The sequence below is a fragment of the Chenopodium album genome, chromosome 10 (genome assembly GCF_948465745.1).
Source record: "Chenopodium album chromosome 10, dcCheAlbu1.1, whole genome shotgun sequence".
Classification (NCBI taxonomy): domain Eukaryota; kingdom Viridiplantae; phylum Streptophyta; class Magnoliopsida; order Caryophyllales; family Amaranthaceae; genus Chenopodium; species Chenopodium album.
This window is the reverse complement of record NC_137843.1, coordinates 18,858,326-18,879,130: the sequence shown is the minus strand read 5'-3', so window position 1 is coordinate 18,879,130 and position 20,805 is coordinate 18,858,326. Positions and strand designations below refer to the sequence as shown.

At 33.4% G+C, this 20,805-nt stretch overlaps 1 pseudogene across 1 annotated transcript; it reads left to right on the top strand.

Annotated features, from left to right (window-relative positions):
• Positions 1 to 9,359: 9,359 nt before the first annotated feature.
• On the top strand, positions 9,360 to 18,065 carry LOC145564997 (ABC transporter C family member 3-like; annotated as a pseudogene). Its single transcript, XR_014094944.1, has 10 exons — positions 9,360 to 9,372; positions 12,335 to 14,172; positions 14,272 to 14,358; positions 14,454 to 15,060; positions 15,359 to 15,523; positions 15,987 to 16,278; positions 16,362 to 16,882; positions 16,965 to 17,028; positions 17,130 to 17,369; positions 17,760 to 18,065. The product of XR_014094944.1 is annotated as an ABC transporter C family member 3-like (transcript).
• Positions 18,066 to 20,805: the final 2,740 nt, after the last annotated feature.

The window sequence follows — 20,805 nt, the reverse complement described above, 5'->3', positions numbered from 1 at the left end:
GAAATATGATACCAAATTTTCCAACTTATGTTCCTGCATCTACAAGTACTTGAAGTTCAGTAAAAGCTTAATGAACAACTAACTCAGAGTTTGACCTAAACAGTACATATAAGACAACTTAGGATGGATGTAAGGCTAGTTATAAGATAATAGGACATTCACTCTTAAGTAATACGATACCAATTTTTCCAACTTATATTCCTGCATCTGCAAGTACTTGCATAAATTCATTTGTTATTCTGTTGTAAACATTGCCATTGTCGAAATACAGTGTTTCAACATGAGCATCTCACATCATGTGGCACTGCCATAGCAAAGCAGAATTTGTGTATGCTTATTGACATGAAAGAAGACTTTCCTAGCAGACTCTTTTTCGGCTCGCCTTCTCTCTCACGAGAGTCTCGACCCTTCTTTTTCCCGGCTCCTTCTCTCTTACACACACACTCTCTCTCTCTCGATCTCTCTCTTTCCCGAAACTTTTTCTCTCCCTTCCTCCCTTCCCCTATCTCATCCTCTCCCTTTCCCTTTTTCTTCCTCTCACTCTCTCTCCCCCCTCTCCCTCTCCCTTTTTGTCCCTCCATCCTCCATCTCTTTTTAAAGCTAGCTATTACTACGATTGTACAAACAAAATAAAACAAAACAAACAACACTTACTGATGAACCTAGCATGATATTCCCATAATGATTTAATTTTTTTTTTGGCTCCTTATAGCTCCTTTGGTACTTTTTTTTCTTCTCAAAATTAGAGTTGAATATATTCGAAAATATTTGCAAGATATTTCACCCCTATTATTGACTCTAAGGTCATCCTTACTCAAAATATATACTAAAACAACTTCTTTGTTTAGTTTTTATTTATTACCAACCCATTTTAAATATCATGGTGATAGACTATAGACAAACAATAGTGAAAATTTAACATTTGCTCCATCCTCTCCTTTTGTCTTTCTTCATTTTTACACTCTTAATCTTGCAACTTATAATGATCATTAACTTATTGCTTTTTAACACTTGCTCTAATTATCACCCCTTCTCACTTTCTCTCCTCTCCCTTTCCATCTTTCTCTAAATTTTTACAATTGACTTTTATGGTTTTACAAATGTTAGAATCTTTTTTTAAAAATGCTCATTATAATTTCCTTGATAACGTTATAGAAATGGCCTTCTAAAATGTTCATCTCTTTCGATCTCCTTTGTTGAAGCCTCTCAACCTTTTTTTTCATTCTCATACTCCTAATTTCTATCCTTACCTTACTTCGTAGCCTTTTTCACTATTAAACATTAAAAATGGTCTTTTGAAGGGCTTTGCACCTCTTCCTTCCTCTATTGCCGCGAGATCTTTTCTATTTTTTTCTCTCTCCAATGACGACCCCCTCTCTGTATCTCTGTAATTCTCCTTACGCCCTCTATCATTAAGTAGTGAATTACATATTTGCCCTTACCTCTATTTCATGACCTAACTATTCTTGTTTTCCCTCATCATCATTCATTTTGTTTGTTTCCATGGCTCCCTTCTCATCTACCTCTTTCCCAATTTTATTTTCCCTCATTATTTTTAATTTTCAAGCATCTCCTCCTTCTCAAGCAAATTATTTTTTCAATCCTCATTTAGTTGGTTGATTAAATGTGTTTTTCTAAGAGTATTAATGTGTGCTTTTGAACATGGAATGCATGATTATGTGTTTTCTTTCTTCTACAACTACTCATTTGTCTTCTACAATTAATTTTGCAAATTTCAAAAGCCTTTTAAAATTTGATCCCCTTCCTTCTCCTCATTTCTATTCTTACTTATTCATTATAATTTTTCATAATTCATAGATATTTGATTGCTTATTCCCTAGAAAATTTAGTTCTTTTTATAAAACAAACTATTCTCTATCTCCCTCAATCTCACAACCTTCGATTGGAGCCAACATCTTCATCAATATAAACTTTTTGTCTCATCTCCAAAGTAGATTAAAACCATATTGTATTTCAGGTATTAACATTCAACCAATTATTTAGCAGTGATAACATAATTTTATCTGATATACACTTTGAAAGTGAACATTCAAAACCAAACAGCAAAAGGGGGAAAAGCCCACAAAGATTACATGTTCATTTAAGAACTTGCCCCTCAATATATTCTTGCAATTGCACATCATTGTTTTTCTCAGACTGAAAACAGAAAGAGATATTATTGTTAGCAAGATCTTTATTGCTAATTTCACACCTCAACCCTGTTTCACACACTATTTTACAGGCTTGAGTTTATATACAAAGCTTCATTGGCACAGAAATAAAATGGAAGCATTTAGTTCACCAATTTCTTATTTATAAGCTTCTCCAAGGACAAGGCAAGTTCCATAGCTGCATCACAAAAATCAATGCACCCCCTTTTTCCTATATGCTTTTTAAAAATTTTCAAAGATGATTATGGTAAATCCCTAACCTACTTGAATATATACCTTCCTAGCATGGCTTCACGAATATGAGAGGACTTATCTTTCTCAATCTTATTAAATCTTATCAAATCTCTCTCTCTTTCTCTCTCGCTATCTCTTCATTCCCTCCCTATATTCTTTTTTTTTTTAGATATGTAGCTATTTATGACATTCTTATCAAATACACGCGCATCCCCCAACGCTATGATATGTAAATTTGTTCGTGTTAATATGTGTGTTATCTTGAAGATTATTAAAATGCATGCAAGCTTGGTTTATGTTAATTGGATATGTTTTAATGATTGTAATGTTTAGGTTTGTATGCATGTGAATAGTAAAAGCAGCGTACTGGTTAAAGTAGTTGTCTAGGGCTTTCCATCTTCTCAACTAAATTCTTCTTTTTTTGAAAAATTATACATTTCATTAACTATGACTGTCTCACGGCTAACATCATGTACGTAACGTGTTTCGTAATTTTACTCATTAGAAATAAGTTCGATTCTTGGTCACTGTTGATGCCCAAGCCACTGCATAATTGATATTATAGTGTAACATTTGACTTATAATATTAAGGAAAATTTATGTAAAATTACCCGGAATATAGGGTGTTTTGTGAAGAACTACCCATTTTTTTTTTATTGTTTACAACTACCCGGAAGATGGAAAACGTTTGGGTAGCACTACCCTATAACGTTTTCCGTCCATTTTACACGTTAGTGGGGCCCACTTTTAACCTTTCTCACCCAATTTACTCCCCCCCCCCCAACTACCTTTTCTCTCTCCTCTTTCATTTCCCTCCATTATTACTCCACCCTCTTATTTCACTCTCTTCAATTGACCTTCAACAATTCTGACCTAAGCAACGAATCTTCACCATCATCTTCTACCAGATGCAGCATCATAGAATTTGCAAGCCAAAAATCTTCTGCAAGGGTTTTTTGTAGTCCACGAAGTCTCCAGCTTAGGTGGAATGCCACAATTGCATTTGTTTGGATGAAATTGCATAGCTGAATGGTATGAAGAGTTGGACATCCTACAATTAAATATGTCAATTTAGTTATTAAAATGCTTCAAAATTCTATCTCCAAGCCAACATTACCAATTACCATAACTCAATTTACTCCCCAAACCCTAGAAATCAAAAACCCCCAAATATTATTGAACGCATAAACCCTAAACTGAAATAGCAATTTAAACCCTAATTCTTGCAATTCCAATCAATTAAAACTTGTAAACAAATGCAACAATCAATAAATTAGACAATTAGTGTGAGAGATTACATGAAGTTGTCTTCAATTGCTTGCATTCTTCAATTGGAGTTTTTGACTATTAATGGAGGGAAAAGAAATTAAAGAGGAAAGAGGAGAGAGAAAAGGTAGTTTGGGGGGGGGGAGTAAATTGGGTGGGAAAGGGTTAAAGTGGGCCCCACTAACGTGTAAAATGGACGAAAAACGTTATTGGGTAGTGCTACCCAAACGTTTTCCATCTTCCGGGAAGTTGTAAACAGTAAAAAAAAAAAAGGGTAGTTCTTCACAAAACACCCTATCTTCCGGGTAGTTCTACACAAATTTTCCTAATATTAATGTATATTGATATTTATGTTTTATTTGTTATTTGATTGTTGGATGACACCTCTCTATTTCTTTCTTCATTTTCACACTCTTAATCTTCCAACTTATAATAATCATTAACTTATTGCTTTTTAACACTCGCTCTCATTAGCCGCCCCCCTTTCTCATTTGCTCTCCTTTCCTTTTTCATCTTTCTTTACATTTTAGTAATTGATTATATAGTTTTACAAATTTTAGAATCTTTTTGAAAAATACTTTTTATCTTTTCCTTGATTACATTATAGAAATGGTCTTGTAAAATGTTCATCTCTTTCTCCTTTGTTGAAGCCCCTCAACTTTTTTTTTTCTTCATTTTCATACTTCTAATTTCTCTCCATCCTATTTCGTAGCCTCTTCAATTCCACAATTAAACATTAACACTATGTTTGGATAGAGAGAAATGAAAAAAAAAAAAAAAAAAAAAAGAGAAGAGAAAAGGAGGGATGCATATCCTTTGTTTGGATATCTAATGCAAGGACAGAAGGGAGGAAATTAGAAGGATCCATTTCCTTCCCTATTTAATAAATCAATTCCCTCAATTTTCCTTCCCTCACTTCCCTTTCCCTTCCCTCTTTTTCTTTCCCCTTCCTTTCTCTACTATTGTTATCCAAACATAGTGTAAGAATGGTCTTTTGAAGTGCTTCCAACCTCCTCCTTCCTCTATTGCCTTGAAATCTCTCTCTCTCTCTCTCTCTCTCTCTCTCTCTCTCTTTATATCTCTTTCTAATTTATCCCTCTTCGTTCCTTATCTAGTGATGTAACATAATTTACAAAGTTAATCCCTACTTGGTATTCCGCCCCACTCTAGCTTCTGATACCCCTTCTAACCCTTTTCCATCTTTGTTTACAGCTTAACACTTCATTCATATGAATTTACAAAATGTAAATTCTTTTCAAAAAGTATTGTTTACCTACTCCTTGATTACATACTAAAGATGGTCATCTAAAGAGTTCTTCATCTCGTTCTCTTTCCTCAAAGCCCCTCGCCATTTTTCTTTCTTCATTTTACATTCCTCTTTTTTATCCATTTTCCTCTCCCATAGTTTCTAAGTCTCTTTTACAATTAAACACGTACAAAGAGTTGAAGTGTTTTTAACCTCTTCCCTCCTCTATTGCCCTAAAAATCTCTTTCTCCCTAACCTTATCTCCTTGTTCTCTAGTTTTTTTAAATGCTTTGTTAACACTCAACCAATTATTTAACAATGATAACAGAAATTTATCTGATATTCCCTTCAAAGGTGAACAGTCAAAACCAAACAGCAAAACAGGGGATACCCTACAAAGGTTACTTGTTTATTTAAGAACTCGCCTCTCAATATATTATTGCAATTGCACATCATTGTTTTTCTCAGCAACCTGAAAACAGAGAGTTGATTGTCAGCAAGACCTGCATTGATTATTTCACCTCTCAACCCTGTTTCACACATTATTTAACAGGCTTGAGTTTACATTACCCAATTCAATGACATTCTTTTCATAATCCGAAAGTGAAGCGAAACAAAAAAAAATATCAAAATCAATTTGAATGTAAATTTTCAGTCCAAATTCTGGGGCATAGATTGGAAACCTAATTAACATCAACCCATTTTAAAATTCTGTGAAAATAAACCAAAAATTACTCCTTTTTTATTCAACCAAAAATCTCATACACACACACACACACACACACACACACATATAACGCAGCATATATGAAATTCCAAGAATAGAAATAAGCTTGAAGTTGACCACTATTAAGCCACTAAATCTGCATGTAGATATATCAAATAGAATGATAATTTAGTAATTTAGCTGCCCCAATCCCAACTCATTCTGAGGTGAGTGGAGAAAAGAGATAAATTAAATACAGAAAAAGTGCAAGACAGAAGCTAGCTTAAAACTTCTTCACAGGGAGTACCATCAAAAATAAAACATAATTAAGAAAACTACCTTCATCTTAATTATTCCTTAATACTACCAAATTCATTGCAATACTTACAACAATAATATATATTACATTCCTAATTATTATTTAATGATCAGGAAAATTCTCGATAAAAACTTCCTCAACTTCCTCTCCACACAAGCCAAGAAGACCTTGTAGAATGTCAACACATTTCTTACCTGGCTTAAGGTGCAGCTAATACCAAGGCCAACACATCTGTTTATAAAGGACCTCGTAGCAAGCTTGTTCTCACAGCAAGTTCTCAAGAACACAACCTTGGTTCAACAACGCTTGCCAATCTACCAAGTTAGATTTGTTAGGCTTGCAATCCTAACTCCCGAAAAAAGGTACTGTAAATAATTGCAACTATAATAATGTAAATTGAAGTAATGAATTAATATGCATGCTCCTAAAAAAACAATGATAGCATTGGAAACAAAACCATTCAACAAAACTTGATTTCAAAAACACAAGATATTTCAGACTTAGTGGCAAGAAAAAAATGTACTAAAACTTATTTGAATCCCAAAAACTGAGACAAAGGGGGATAATTAAACACTATACAATGGAAAAGGAGGAGATCCCATAGATGGAGAACACTATACAAGGGACACACCATATCAACACCTTTGTTAATCAGGTATACAAATTAATTAGAGCGTGCTCTGCTCTTTCTAAAACAACAAAAGTTGAATATTGAAATACATTAAGCAAGCAAAGAGCATATTGTGAATACCAGAGGATTAAAACTTTTCAAAGAATTCTAAAATATGGTTGCTTATTTCTTCCGGCTTTTCTTGATTGATGAAGTAAGCAGCTCCTTGTTTCTTTTCTTTTCGTTTTTTTTTTTTTTTTTTGGCGGGGAGTAGCTCCTTACCATTTAACAACCTCAACCAAAAGTGCTACATCTCTCTTGAACCCACCCTAGTGTAAGTAATCCATCATGTACGGAAGACTATAGGTTATGTCCAGCTCCCCCAAAATGAACTTAACAGTTACTTTAACTTGCACCCCTGTCCATGGTGCTATGAGCTCCCACGTCCACCAATATTATTTTGTGGCCTATTGAAATTGAAATGCCACAAAAGCATAAATTCAAGACATTTGCATTGGCAACTTTGTTAGTCCTAAGAATTAAGTAAAGGATTTCCAATGATTCAAATCCTAATTGCTGTGACAATGAGTCAGCACTAACATGCTAAAGCCATAAACGGATTACTAACCTCTATTCACACCTGATCAGTTTTTTGACATAATGGAAGCTAAAGAAGTATCAACTGAACAAAGAAAACATCACTTAGCTCAAAATTCAGAGAGAAACCTAGTAATCTTTCCATTTTCCTGCACTTATTTATATTATCCCACTTCATCCTAAATAAAGAGCCCTTCCCATCGTTATTCCCACTGCTTATAGTTCCTCAATCAATATAACAGTGTCAATTCGATAACCTCACATTCATTTTGTTTCATATTGAATCGCTCAACGCTTTCCCCAATAATCCCCCCATGCCTATCACAATTCCTGCTGCACATCAAGATATTACTGAATAACTAATCTTTAGATATACTACTTGCATCACAGTTCAATAACTCCTAGTCCAAATAAGGAATTTAATTACTTTAATATCTTTAATAAAAACAACAACAAAAAAAAAAACAAAACAACTCAATTATCAAAATTCCAGAACCTCCCCAATAATTTAATTTTCTAAAAATTTAATAACAGTAATCGCAAATACAATTATAAGGTCAAACATGCAATAGTAGAGATTTAGAGAAAATTACCTGATAATTGGACATACGTAATCACGAATCAAACCCAACAAATGCTAACATAAGGTCAAAGACGAATTCAATCACAGCAAGAAAGCAACAAAATCATAGATAGTTGGGATTAGAGTTTGCGAACCTTGAGAACCAGGTGTCCAGTTCAGGAATTTTTTTTACGATGAAACTATTCAAGTTCCTCGATCCGTTTGAGATAGGCTAGCCGTAATCCATAGATGTGGTGATTGTGTTCTGCATCTATCGCTGGTTGCGGCGGCGTAGGTTGTGGTAGTGGTAAAATTCTACATCGCTTCAAAGAGAGGATACCTAGAAAATTTCAATTACAAACTTAGATTAAACCACAAAAACCTCAATTTTTCAAATACCCACAAAAATTCACATTATCCCATTTCACAATCAGCAAAAATAAATAAAATGTTCGGTAATTAACCATCAAATGAACATCAATAATAATCAGATTTTATTTTATTGTGTTACCAAAAAGCAGTAACGGAGGGGAAATCGGTGATGGTAGAAAATTCACGAAAAGCTCGAAGCCGCGCCCGCCGTCCTTGGATTTCACCGCTGCTGCTCCATTCTTGCGATGTTAGCTATGCTCATGAATGGTGGTGGGAATGGAAATAGAGAAAGCCTACAAGATGACTGTTTTGGAGGGAATTCGGGAAGAGGCGGCAAAACGAAAGGCATGGAGGAAAACCAGGAACCGACGAAGGGAAAATCACCTGCTTAAGAAAACCCAGCCAATGCAATCATGGGCAAAACTGGTGATATATTAATGATGAGGGTAATGATGTAATAGCACCAGTTTTTACTATTCATAAGAGGGCACTGTTACTAAGCAACAGTAGATTGGGAGTTGAGCTTTTATATGGTTTATATTTATATTTATTTATAATTTATAGATATGAGCCACTCCTTCTTGTAGGATTATATACTACAGCTATTTCACCAAATGCCACTGAATATTTAAAAAATTCACCAAATGTTATTAAGGTTTTCAAAATTCACCAAATGCCATCGAGCTTTTAAAAAATTCATCAAATGTCATTAATGACTAACGGCCGTTAACTCCGTCAGTCATTAAGCCGTTAGTCATTAAGATTAAATCTTGACACGTGTCATTATATGATTGATTCATTTTAATTATTTACTTTAATTAATAAAAATAATATTTTTTTTCTTCATTTTTGTGGCAAAAATTGATCGGGTATAGTTTTGGGGGTCATTTTGATTTTTTATGGATACAAATTAAGCTCGAAATTGACAAAAAAATAACGTAAATGCTACGTTTGTGTGTTGAAAAATATTTCGATTAGCATGTCATTATTTTTTAACCATCAAAATTGATCGGGTAAGATTTTGGGGGTCATTTTGATCTTTTATGGAAACAAATTAAGCTCAGAATTGACAAAAAAATAATGTAAATGCTCCGTTTTGTGTGTTAAAAAATATTTCGATTAGCGTGTCGTTATTTTTTAACCATCAAAATTGATCGGGTAAGATTTTGGGGGTCATTTTGATTGTCTATGAGAACAAATTAAGCTCGGAATTGACTAAAAAATAACATATATGCCCCATTTTGTATGTCGATATCGTAATTTTTTTCGGAAAAAAATGGCGAAACAGGGTATTTACGTTTTTTTTTTTTTTGCCAATTTCGAGTTTTATTTGTAACCATAAATGGTCAAAATGACCCCCAAAACCTTACCCGTACAGTATTCGTCACGAAAATCGAAAAAAAGTATTATTTTTATTCATTAAAATAAATAATTATTGTGTATTAATTTTAAAATGTAATGGCATTTGGTGAACTAATTTTTCAAAATAATGACATTTAGTGAAATAAGAATTGCATTAACGAAAAACTAATGTCCATATGCTATTAGTGGCATGAGGTGTCATTGTGTTGTTTGTCAGTGACATTTGGTGAATTTTGAAAAATTTAATGGCATTTGGTGAATTTTGTAAGTATTCAGTGGTATTTGGTGAAATAGCCGTATATACTAAAAAGTTGTCCATCTCTATCGACTGCACATATGTAAGTGGCTCATCTTCAATTTGTTATGGTTATGGGGTGTGCTACCTCAAACCAATTAGTATTATATACTCCCTAAGTACTATGGATCATGGTACTCCTTACACAATATATTTGTGTTATTTTGCGTAAACTTTATGTTATTTTGTTTAAATGTTGTGTTATTTTGTTACAACAATATGTTATTTACTTATTTATTACTTCAACCCCAACTCATGCTATTTTTAATTTACATTAAATAACATGTACTTATTTAAATATAACATATATATAAATTGAAATAATAATAAATTCACATCAAAATAACATTAGCAGTGTTGAGTTTTAAGGATCCTGAAGAGAATCAAACACTTTAGAAGATACTAAATTTCTGGACATAAACACATTTACACTCTTAAATTACTTTCAAATCAATTGATTTCTAAGAAACACAGAAAATTAGAAGAAGAAAAGGGGAGAGAGAAAATGTGTTAGATTTAGAGTTGGAGTAGTGAGAGGAAGAGAGTGAGAGTGAGGTTGATTCCTAGAAAACCCAGAAAATTGGAAGAAGAAAGGAGAGAGAAAGTGTATGATTTTGAGTTGGAGTAACTGAGAGGAAGAGAGAGTGAGTGCAAGAGAAAGATGAATGACAAAAATAACGAAATAACATACATGCATTTAAATATAATACTCCCTCCGTCCCCGAATGATAGTCACTTTTGCCATTTTTAGTGACCCAAAATGTAAGTCACATTTGCTTTTTTCAAGTACCATTAATATTATTTTTTTATCAAAATTCTCTAACTTTTGCAAAAATATTTGTGCAAATTTAACTTTCCTATGTAAATTTTCCTTTCCCATGTACTTTAATTACTTTCTCTCTCTACTTTTTTGCATACCCAATGTAAATTTACTTTTTCGATGTACTTTCTTTAATTCTCCTTAATTCCCGTGATTTTTCTTCAAAAGTGACTATCATTTGGGGACGGAGGGAGTATATATATATAATTTAAAGTAACAAAGAGTTAACATCAAAATAACATGAGATTTATAAAACCTGGAGTACCGTGTGCATGGTACTCGAAATTGCAACCTCAAACACTGTTCTATAATAGAGCCACTAAGTTTGACTCCCTATTCGGCTAGTCATAACTGAAAACAACTAGGGTCAAATTAAACATACGTCACAGAGCTTCTAAGGTGGCCCTCCTCCCTATAAAGTAGTTTTAATTTGCAGAAGGAAAAAGTAAAGTTAGAATAGGCAATGCGTGAAGCAGCGACTCTGCAGCGTAGACTCCTTCCTGCTGGCTCCATTCTCCAACACTTACTCGCCGGTATTCTCACCAACACTTACTCTTCCCTTCATAAATCATAATCCAACGTTGTATAATCATCACAATGCCTGAAGGTATTTTTTTCACAGCATCAATTATAATATACTCCTATATTATTCCCTAATTAATGAACATTTATGCTTTTTATTAATGATTTCATTTTTAACATTCAACAATGGTAATCAATGGTTGCAAACGCATATATTATTTTTAATTTCCCTTCATGTCCTTTTCTTTTTTTAAATTTTACTAATACTTAGTTCTCTGTTCTTTTTATCATACAAGAAATACTCACATTCTTAATTTATCATATGTTCTTTATACTTATCTTGGTCACGGACTTCTACTCATTCGTTGGAAATTAATTGTCTTTGCTTATTTAGTCAAGTGATCATTATCTTTCCGTGGTTTCGAGGTAATTGGTACGTGTCTTTGTAAATATTTTTTGTAGTATTTGTAATAATAGTCAGCCATTGTTTATGAAACAATAAATTGATTACAAAAAGAGAAAATTTAAGTTTATCAATATGATAAATAATTTGTTTATCAAATGATAAAATTGTAAATAAATCAACAATTTTTTATTACATATTGGTCTCACTGTTGTTGATATATTTACGAAAATGCCGTGATTACTAGGTATTTATGTTGTTTTATTTACCATTTTATCATTTGTTAAACAAATTTTGTTTATCAAATTGATTAACTGGGGCTTCCTCCATAACGGTTACTCTATACTTTTTACTACCTTCAATCCAAATTACATATTTCAAGGACCGGATTATAAAGTTTTTATAGATTAATTTTTTTCCTCCCTTCAGTTGAAACTAACGCTCCGTAACAATCTCCCAAAATTTTCAAAATCTACTTATTTTTGCACCAAATCAAGGAAATTACAGAGGAATCTCTTCACTAATTCATCTAAATCGAATAGCTTTCAAAGTTGAAGCGACAATGATTCTAGGTTGAAGCGACAATGATTCATCGTCTTCCTTAAGTCGGAATACTGGCTGGAATATGAGAAAGGGTGGTGACCGCCAATGGTTTTAATTAAGTTTAAGGAGTGGTATTCTATAATTTTGTAAAAAAGGTGGTTAGTTCAACAAAGTGTGCTTTTAGGGGTGGTTATTTACAAATTTCCTAGAAATTAACTAGTGCGTATGAAATCGTTGACAATTCTTGTAGAAATTAGCAAATGCATATGAAATTCATTGTCTTGTTTCTCTGTCAAACTTGTGTAGGGTCCATGAAAAGTGAGAATCAAGATGTCTCTAATCTTGAAGAGCCCCTTTTGGATCATGCTGATTCTTGTTCAAATAGTAAGGTTAAGGCTAGAGGGTGTGATACAGTAACTCCTTACGAAAATGCTGGTCTTTTACGTACTCTCTTTTTTTCTTGGCTAACTCCTTTACTTGCTCTAGGTGTTGAGAAAAACACCTTAGACCTTGACGATATCCCTCAACTAGGCATTTCTAATAGCGTATTTGGAGCAGTTCCCGTGTTCCAAAGTAGGCTTCTTCATAATGTTGGTGGTATTCGTATGAATAGAGTTGTAACTACTGAGTTCGGGCTTACAAAGGCATTCTTCTTGTCGGTTTGGAAGGAAATTATTTGGACAGCTTTATTGGCAATATTATACACATTAGCTCAATATATTGCTCCATATCTCATTGATGATTTTGTTCAATGTCTTAGTGGGAGGGAGAGATTTCAGAATCAGGGCGACATTCTTGCTTTAACGTTTTGTACCTCAACTTTTCTTGTGGATTTCATACGGAGACACTGGATCTTTAAGATGCAACAAATTGGACTTAGAATTCGTGGAGTGATAACTGTAATGCTCTATGAAAAGTGTTTGGCCCTTCCCTCCGCATCATCACAATTGCAAGGCGATCAGGGTGGTAGTAGGAGTGGAGGAGAACTTATTAATGCCGTGGCTGTTGATGTCGAGAAAATTCAAGGTTTCATTGTCTACTTGCATGATACATGGTTGATCTTTTTCCAAATTGCTATAGCACTGCTTATTTTATACAGTAAGTTGGGAGTTCTTGCCTCTGTTGGTGCATTCGTTGTAACATTAATTTTTATGGTAGCAAATTCTTTATTTATCACATGGCAGGAAAAGTTTCAAAAGAAATTAATGGAATCTAAGGATAACAGAATGAAGGTTACTATTGAGACGTTAAGGAATATGAGAGTTCTTAAGTTTCAAGGATGGGGGATGAGTTTTTTGTCTAAGATTCTTCAAATAAGAAAGGTTGAGATGCAATGGTTGAAGAAGTATCTATATAGTTCAGTAGTAATAAGTTTTTTTTATGGAATAGGTCCAACTTCTGTGGCTTTGGTTACTTTTAGTTCTTGTATATATATTGGAATCCCACTCAAAATGGGGCAGATTTTGTCCGCACTTGCAACCTTTCGGGTTCTTCAAGAGCCCATCTTCCTCCTCCCCGATACAATATCCTTACTCGTTCAAGCCAAGGTTTCCCTTGGAAGAATTGCCTCTTTTCTTTCCCTTGATGTGATCCAAGATGATGGTTTAGCGAAGCTTCCATTGGGTTGTTCTGATATATCAATTGAGATTGTTGATGGGAACTTTACATGGGATAATAATTCACCACATGCCACTCCGACATTAAAAGATATAAACCTTAAAGTATATCATGGTATGAAGGTTGGCATATGTGGTATTGTTGGTTCAGGCAAATCGAGCTTACTTTCTTGCATTTTGGGTGAAATGCCTAAGATAACAGGAGCAATCAAGTTGTGTGGGACGAAGGCTTATGTTGCTCAGTCACCTTGGATACAAAGTGGTACAGTTCAAGAGAACATATTGTTTGGGAAGGAGATGGACCCTCAAAGATATGATCAAGTACTCGAAGCTTGTTGTCTTAAGAAGGACTTGGAGATCCTCTCATTTGGTGATCAAACTGTTATTGGTGAAAGAGGTATCAATCTAAGTGGAGGACAGAAGCAAAGAATACAAATTGCTCGTGCTCTGTACCATGATGTAGATATCTATCTATTTGATGATCCTTTTAGTGCTGTTGATGCTCATACTGGTTCTCATTTATTCAAGGTGAATTATTTATATCATTCCCTTGTTTTATATGCACAAAAGTAGAAAGATTATTAAAGTATTAATTTGGAAATACCATCTTTTGATTTTGGATTATAGGAAGTTTTGCTTGGTCTTCTGAGGGAGAAAACTGTTATATATGTTACTCATCAAGTTGAGTTCTTAAACGCTGCTGATCTAATTGTGGTGAGTTCAGTGATATAGCTTCTACTTTGCTTCACTTATATCAAGTCTCCTAACTTCTATGACAAATCTTATTGTTACTTTGAATTTCTTATAAGGTCATGAAAAATGGAAGGATTGCACAAGTTGGGAAGTACGATGACATCCTTGTTCAAGGGTCCGATTTTATACAACTTGTAGGTGCACAAAGTGCTGCTCTGTCGTCTACACTTGATTCCAACAAGGCATTTCATAATTCTGCAGACGACACAACAAGTATTATCAATGTGGATGGTGAAGCAGATAATGAACCTGATGGATTGCCACCTGCATCACAGCTCATATCAGAAGAAGAAAGAGAGGGGAAGGGTCGGGTTTCTTGTCTATTGGACATACATTACAACTGCATATGGAGGAGTTCTAGTGATTCTTGTAGTTCTAGCCTCAATTATCTTACAAATTCTTCAAATAGGGAGCAATTATTGGTTAGCATGGGCAACTCCATCGTCAAAGGATGTTAGACCTGTTGTTAGTGGATCCACACTAATGATTGTCTATGCATCCTTGGCCATTGGCATATGTTTCTGCACCTTTGTTGTAGACATGCTTGTTCTTGCCACAGGATACAGAACTGCTACCCTACTTTTCAATAGAATGCTTGCGACCATTTTCCGTGCTCCTATGTCCTTTTTTGATGCTACACCTACTGGAAGAATTCTCAACAGAGTAAGTCATGATCATTCATCTAACTTAATTTTTTCAGTTCCCAAATAACTAAAATAGTAAATATAAATCACAATCTATGCTACTAGGACTCAGGTACTCTGTCAGACTTTGACTAGTTCACATAAATTTCCATTTTTTTTCCGAAAAGAAGTGTAAGTGTCATACCTATGTTGGAGTATTGAGGATACATAACGGGTGCTTGAGATGAAATGATGAGTCTGATTAACACTTGTCACAAAAGAGATACTAGGTTTAATATTCTTTTACTAACTAGTTCAATACACTTCATCTTATTTAGTGTTCAACAGATCAAAGTTCTGTGGAGACTCGAATTCCGTCCCTACTTCATGGCCTTATTTTTGACATCATCCAACTTCTGGGAATTATTGCTGTGATGTCTACAGTAGCATGGGAGGTTTTGGTCATATTCATCCCCTTGCTTTTCGCTTCCATCATGTATCAGGTAATTCCTTTTAAGGATGTGATCCTACAAATAACTGGTGATAATGTATCAAAAGTAGGTGAATTGAATTTCTATGTATATTACATTCAATATATAGGTGAAGGGGACACTAAAAGTTCCTCAAAATAAGTGAATAAAAAAAATCAATCTAACACTTTCTTTGATTAGGCATCATGTAACCTACAGATTGGGAAAAATAGGATGCCCGAGATTCTGTTTGCTTCTACATTTTGTTTTTTGTTTATTGATCTTACCAAAATCATGTTAATATGATTATATTATTACAGAAAGTAAGATTGATCAATATCTGTGTTTAGCTTTCACTTGGAATTTTGTCGTTTTGATATCTATACCACTTAAACTGGCCTTTTGCTGAATAAATACTTGGCTTCGAGCCTATAGTATGTCAATACCGTTCCTGACCATATTCTGAAGCATTATGCGTCTATTTTACCAAATGCAGCAATACTATATGCCTGCATCAAGAGAACTATCGAGATTGAGTCGAGTTTGCGAAGCTCCTGTTATTCAATATTTTGCTGAAACAATTTCTGGAATATCAACTATCAGGAGCTTTGATCAAGAGTCAAGATTCCAATCAACTTATATGAAAATAGTGGATGCATATTCTCGCCCTGAGTTCCAACTTGCTGCCGCAATGAAATGGCTAATGTTGCGGCTGGATGTATTCTCTTGTATTACATTTGCCTTCCTTTTGGTTCTCACGATGTACTTTGCAGAAAGCTTAGATCCTGGTATGTTGTATTGTATCAATTTCTTTTCTTTGTTTTCCTTCTTCTTGGTAAATTTGATTTACAACTTTTATTTTCATGCACAGCAATTGCAGGGTTAGTTGTGATGTATGGGCTCACCCTTAACCAGAGCCTAATTGCGCTAATATGGAGTTTCTCCCATTGTGAAAACAAAATGATATCAGTGGAGAGAATTCTTCAATACATGACCATTCCAAGTGAGGCTCCTCTTATCATAGAAGAAAACAGGCCGGATTGTTCTTGGCCATCACATGGGGAAGTCGGTATTCATCATTTGCAGGTCCAGTATGCTCCACACTTGCCACTTGTTCTGCACGGTGTGACATGCACTTTTCCGGGAGGGATGAAAGCAGGTATTGTTGGAAGAACAGGATGTGGTAAATCAACTTTGATACAGGCACTTTTCCGGATAGTTGAACCTACCGCTGGTTGTATTGTGATTGATGGCATTGATATTTCAACCATTGGACTCCAAGATTTGAGATCAAGACTGAGCATTATTCCTCAAGATCCAACCATGTTTCAAGGAACTATTCGAAGCAATTTAGACCCACTTGAGCAGTACACAGATGAACAAATATGGGATGTGAGTTTTTGTCTTTTGCCCTTGGTAAATAATTTTTGAGTAAACTATACTTGCTAACTCAAATGTTTTATAATTTACTCAGACTTTAGATAAGTGTCAACTTGGAGATGAGGTGAGGAAGATGGATCGGAAGTTGGATTCTAAAGGTCTGTCTATGTATCTATTAATTCCAATTATATTTGTGACTTGTATATACGAAGTTTTTTAAACAGATGTCAATGCTTGGTTTTTGCAACAATGCATACAGTTCATGAGAATGGGGAGAACTGGAGCATGGGTCAGAGACAATTAGTTTGCCTTGGACGAGTACTACTCAAGAAAAGCAAGGTGTTAGTTCTTGATGAAGCAACTGCATCAGTTGACACAGCCACCGATAATCTTATCCAGCAAACTCTTAAGCACCATTTTTCTGATTGTACCCTCATTATCATTGCACATCGCATTACTTCAGTTCTTGACAGCGATATGGTCTTGCTTCTTAGTCAAGGTAATACTAATACCTCCTATCTGTAGATATATACTACCTCCGTCTCTTTTTATATGCTACATTCTCTTTTGCACAGTTTTCGAGACACAATTTCAAAACTTAATATCACAAATTATACATAGGAAAAAATTATAAAATTTATATATTTGGAAAATACATATTGAGACGAATCAACAGGATCCTATATTACTATATTTTTCCGTACGTATATAAATTTAAAGACGGTCAAATTTTCTATATAAATAGTGCCCAAAGTTAGAATGTAGCATATAAAAAGAGACGGAGGGCGTAACTCTTATATTTCTTAGACTCTACCTCCTATACATTCAATTGAAGTTGATGATGTTTAAACATCTGTACAATTTAATGTATTTGTGATGTCTTTTGCAGGATCCGTCGAAGAGTATGATTCTCCTACGAGGTTGTTACATAACAAGTCATCCTCATTCTCAAAACTTGTAGCAGAGTATACATCAAGGTCCCCTAATTCAAATGCCAACCTTTTAGACTACTCTGACTCATGATCACTACATTTCTTAGGCACAATGCGTGTCAACTGTCATGTACATGTACTTCTAAAATTGAACTTGCGAAATTTAATTTGATGTATCTCTATTATAGGGAAGGGGTGAGGGAATGATGTCCACGTAAAATACCTATAATATCCTTTTAGTAAGGTTATAATTGTAAAAGGAAAACAATTACACTATCATCTCTATTATGAAATTTTGCACACATCGTGTGCATATAGCGCTAGTACCATTTTTATGTCAAAACTTTTAACTTAATTTTAACATTGTGCTCATTTTATAAACAAGTTTTTTATGAAATGTCTCCGAGTTTTCAGTTTATTCATGAAATACCCTTAATATTTTCAAAATTCACAAAATACCCGAGTTTTTGATGAATACATCTAATTACCCTTTTTGTTAACCGAATGTTAATAATTTGTTAGTGCATCACATAATTCACCATATATCCCTTCAGAGTGAAACTTAATATACAAGCAAGTTATGAACCACTCTAAGTCAACTAAGGCCTTGTTTACTTCACTTTAAAAAAATAATATTCAGTAAAAATAAGTTTTAATCAGTATAAATAAGTAAAAATAAGTTTTAAAATCAGTAAAAATAAGTCCAGTTCAATAAAAATTAGTTTTAATCAGTAAAATTCAGTAAACTCAAAGAACAAATACACCATAAAATCAGTAAAAATAAGTTTTAATCAGTAAAAATCAGTTTTAATCAGTAAAAATAAGTTTTAAATCAATAAAAATAAGTTCCAATAAGTAAAAATCAGTTTTAATCAGTAAAAATAATTTAAGTTCAGTAAAAATAAGTTGAAATGAATAGGGGCTAAGTATAAAAAAAATATTTAAATGGTTTTGGATAGTTTTTCTTTTTTTAGAGTATAGAAATACTTGGTCATATATATAAGTTGCTTGTGCAACTTAAGTATTCCTTTTGAATGAAAATAAAAATTTTAATATTGATTCATTATTTTATTGTTAATAACAAACGTATATACAGTGCATATTAACAACTAGTTTAGATGGAAGTTTGTCAAACGATATATTTTTCGCTAATTTAGCTTGATGTAATCTATGATTCATTATTGTCGTTGTTCTTATCATTGTTGCATTAATTGTTGTAATTTATACTATTATTACTATTGCAATCATTTTAATTTGATTGTTATTATTATCATCATTATTATGTTTATTTTTTGTTTTAAGTACAATGTTTAAAAATATTGATTTGATCTGATCTTAATTTTTCTGATTTAAATTGAAGTATTTTGATCTATCTGATGTTTTCTGATCTGATATGATATTTTTTAAAATAAGCACTTAACTCCTTGAATAAGTTGAATTGAACATAGCATTAATCTACTAAGGCTTTGTTCTCTTCACCTTAAAAAAAATATTCAGGTAAAATCAGTTTTTCAGTAAAAATAAGTTCAAATAAGTAAAAGCAGTTTTATTCAGTAAAAATCAATAGAGTTAAAGAATAAATATTCCCTCCGTTCCACAAAAATGTTCCAGTTTACTATAGCTCCATAGACCAAGGAATATTAATAAACAAATGCAAGTGGGTTACTTCTTTGACTTTTAGTGTAGGAGAGGTAAACTTGTCTAGACACATGGGTAATATTAAATGGATAAAGTGGACCCATGTGGTGGGGTAAGGGGCATTAAAAAAATACCCCCTCCGTGTTTTTTTTAAGTGTTACACTTTTCATTTTCGGCTGTGTTTTTTTAAGTGTTAAACTTCCTCTTTTGGTAAAAAGTTATATTAAAATATTATATCTCTCTCCTTTTATGGTCCCCACTCAAACCCACTACTACTTTTTTTATTATATCTTTCCTCTCACATTCATTACTATTTAATAAACTATTAACCCTACTATCTTTCTTTTATAACTTTTTAATACTCCATCTGCCCCACTTACCTCTTATTTTATTTAAGTCAATTAAATTGCCTAAAACTATGTGCCGGTCAAAGTGTAACACTTAAAAAAACACGGAGGGAGTAGTATTTACTTACCAAAAGAGGAATAAAGTAGAAACTGGAACATCTTTATGGAACGACCTTAAACGGAATACTGAAATACCTTTATGGTACGGATAACATAAAATCGATTTTAAATTAATAGTAAAGATAAGCAAAAATCGGTTTTAATCTATAAAAATAATTTATGTTTGGTAAAAATAAATTGAAGAGAACTCCCAAGTTATAAGTGAAAACTAGGGCTGTCCAAAAAAAATCCAACCCATGATCCGGTCAATCCGATTCAAAAAACGGATATCCAATCCGGTTTCTCTATATCCAATCCGGTTTCTCTATATTCGGATATTTTGGATCAAATATCTAGGTTTTCGGATCAAATACGAATCGCCTCTTAAAATTTTTGGATGTTCGAAATATCTGAGTTTCTAATTAAAAAAAAAAAAAAAAATAGTACTGTTAAACTGTAAAATTTAACTAATCAAGATACTAATAGAGCTAGTACAAAGTCCAAGCCCAAAGTTGAAATTAGGTCAAAGCCTAAAAAGAAGGCCTAAGATCCAAGTACATGAAAACTATTGTTAGGGTTAGATCTTGTTTCTATAACAACTTACCTCTAACACATATATCTTTATTATCGATTCTATTTATAACATCTTTACCTACCAGCTTTGGTTTTTATGACCGATGTGGGACAAGTTCTCTACAAAACTTATTGTAATTTGTAAAGCTTTCTATCAATGAGCTTATTCATGATAGCATGATTATACTGATCTATATAGAGATTAGCATCACCACTTTTTCAATCATATCATGATTCTCACAACTTTATATTGTTTAGTATATCTTGATTCTCCAAGTATAGCTATATAAATTTCGATGTGGGATAACTTTTTCCATAAAAAATGTTAATCACAGATGAATATCTA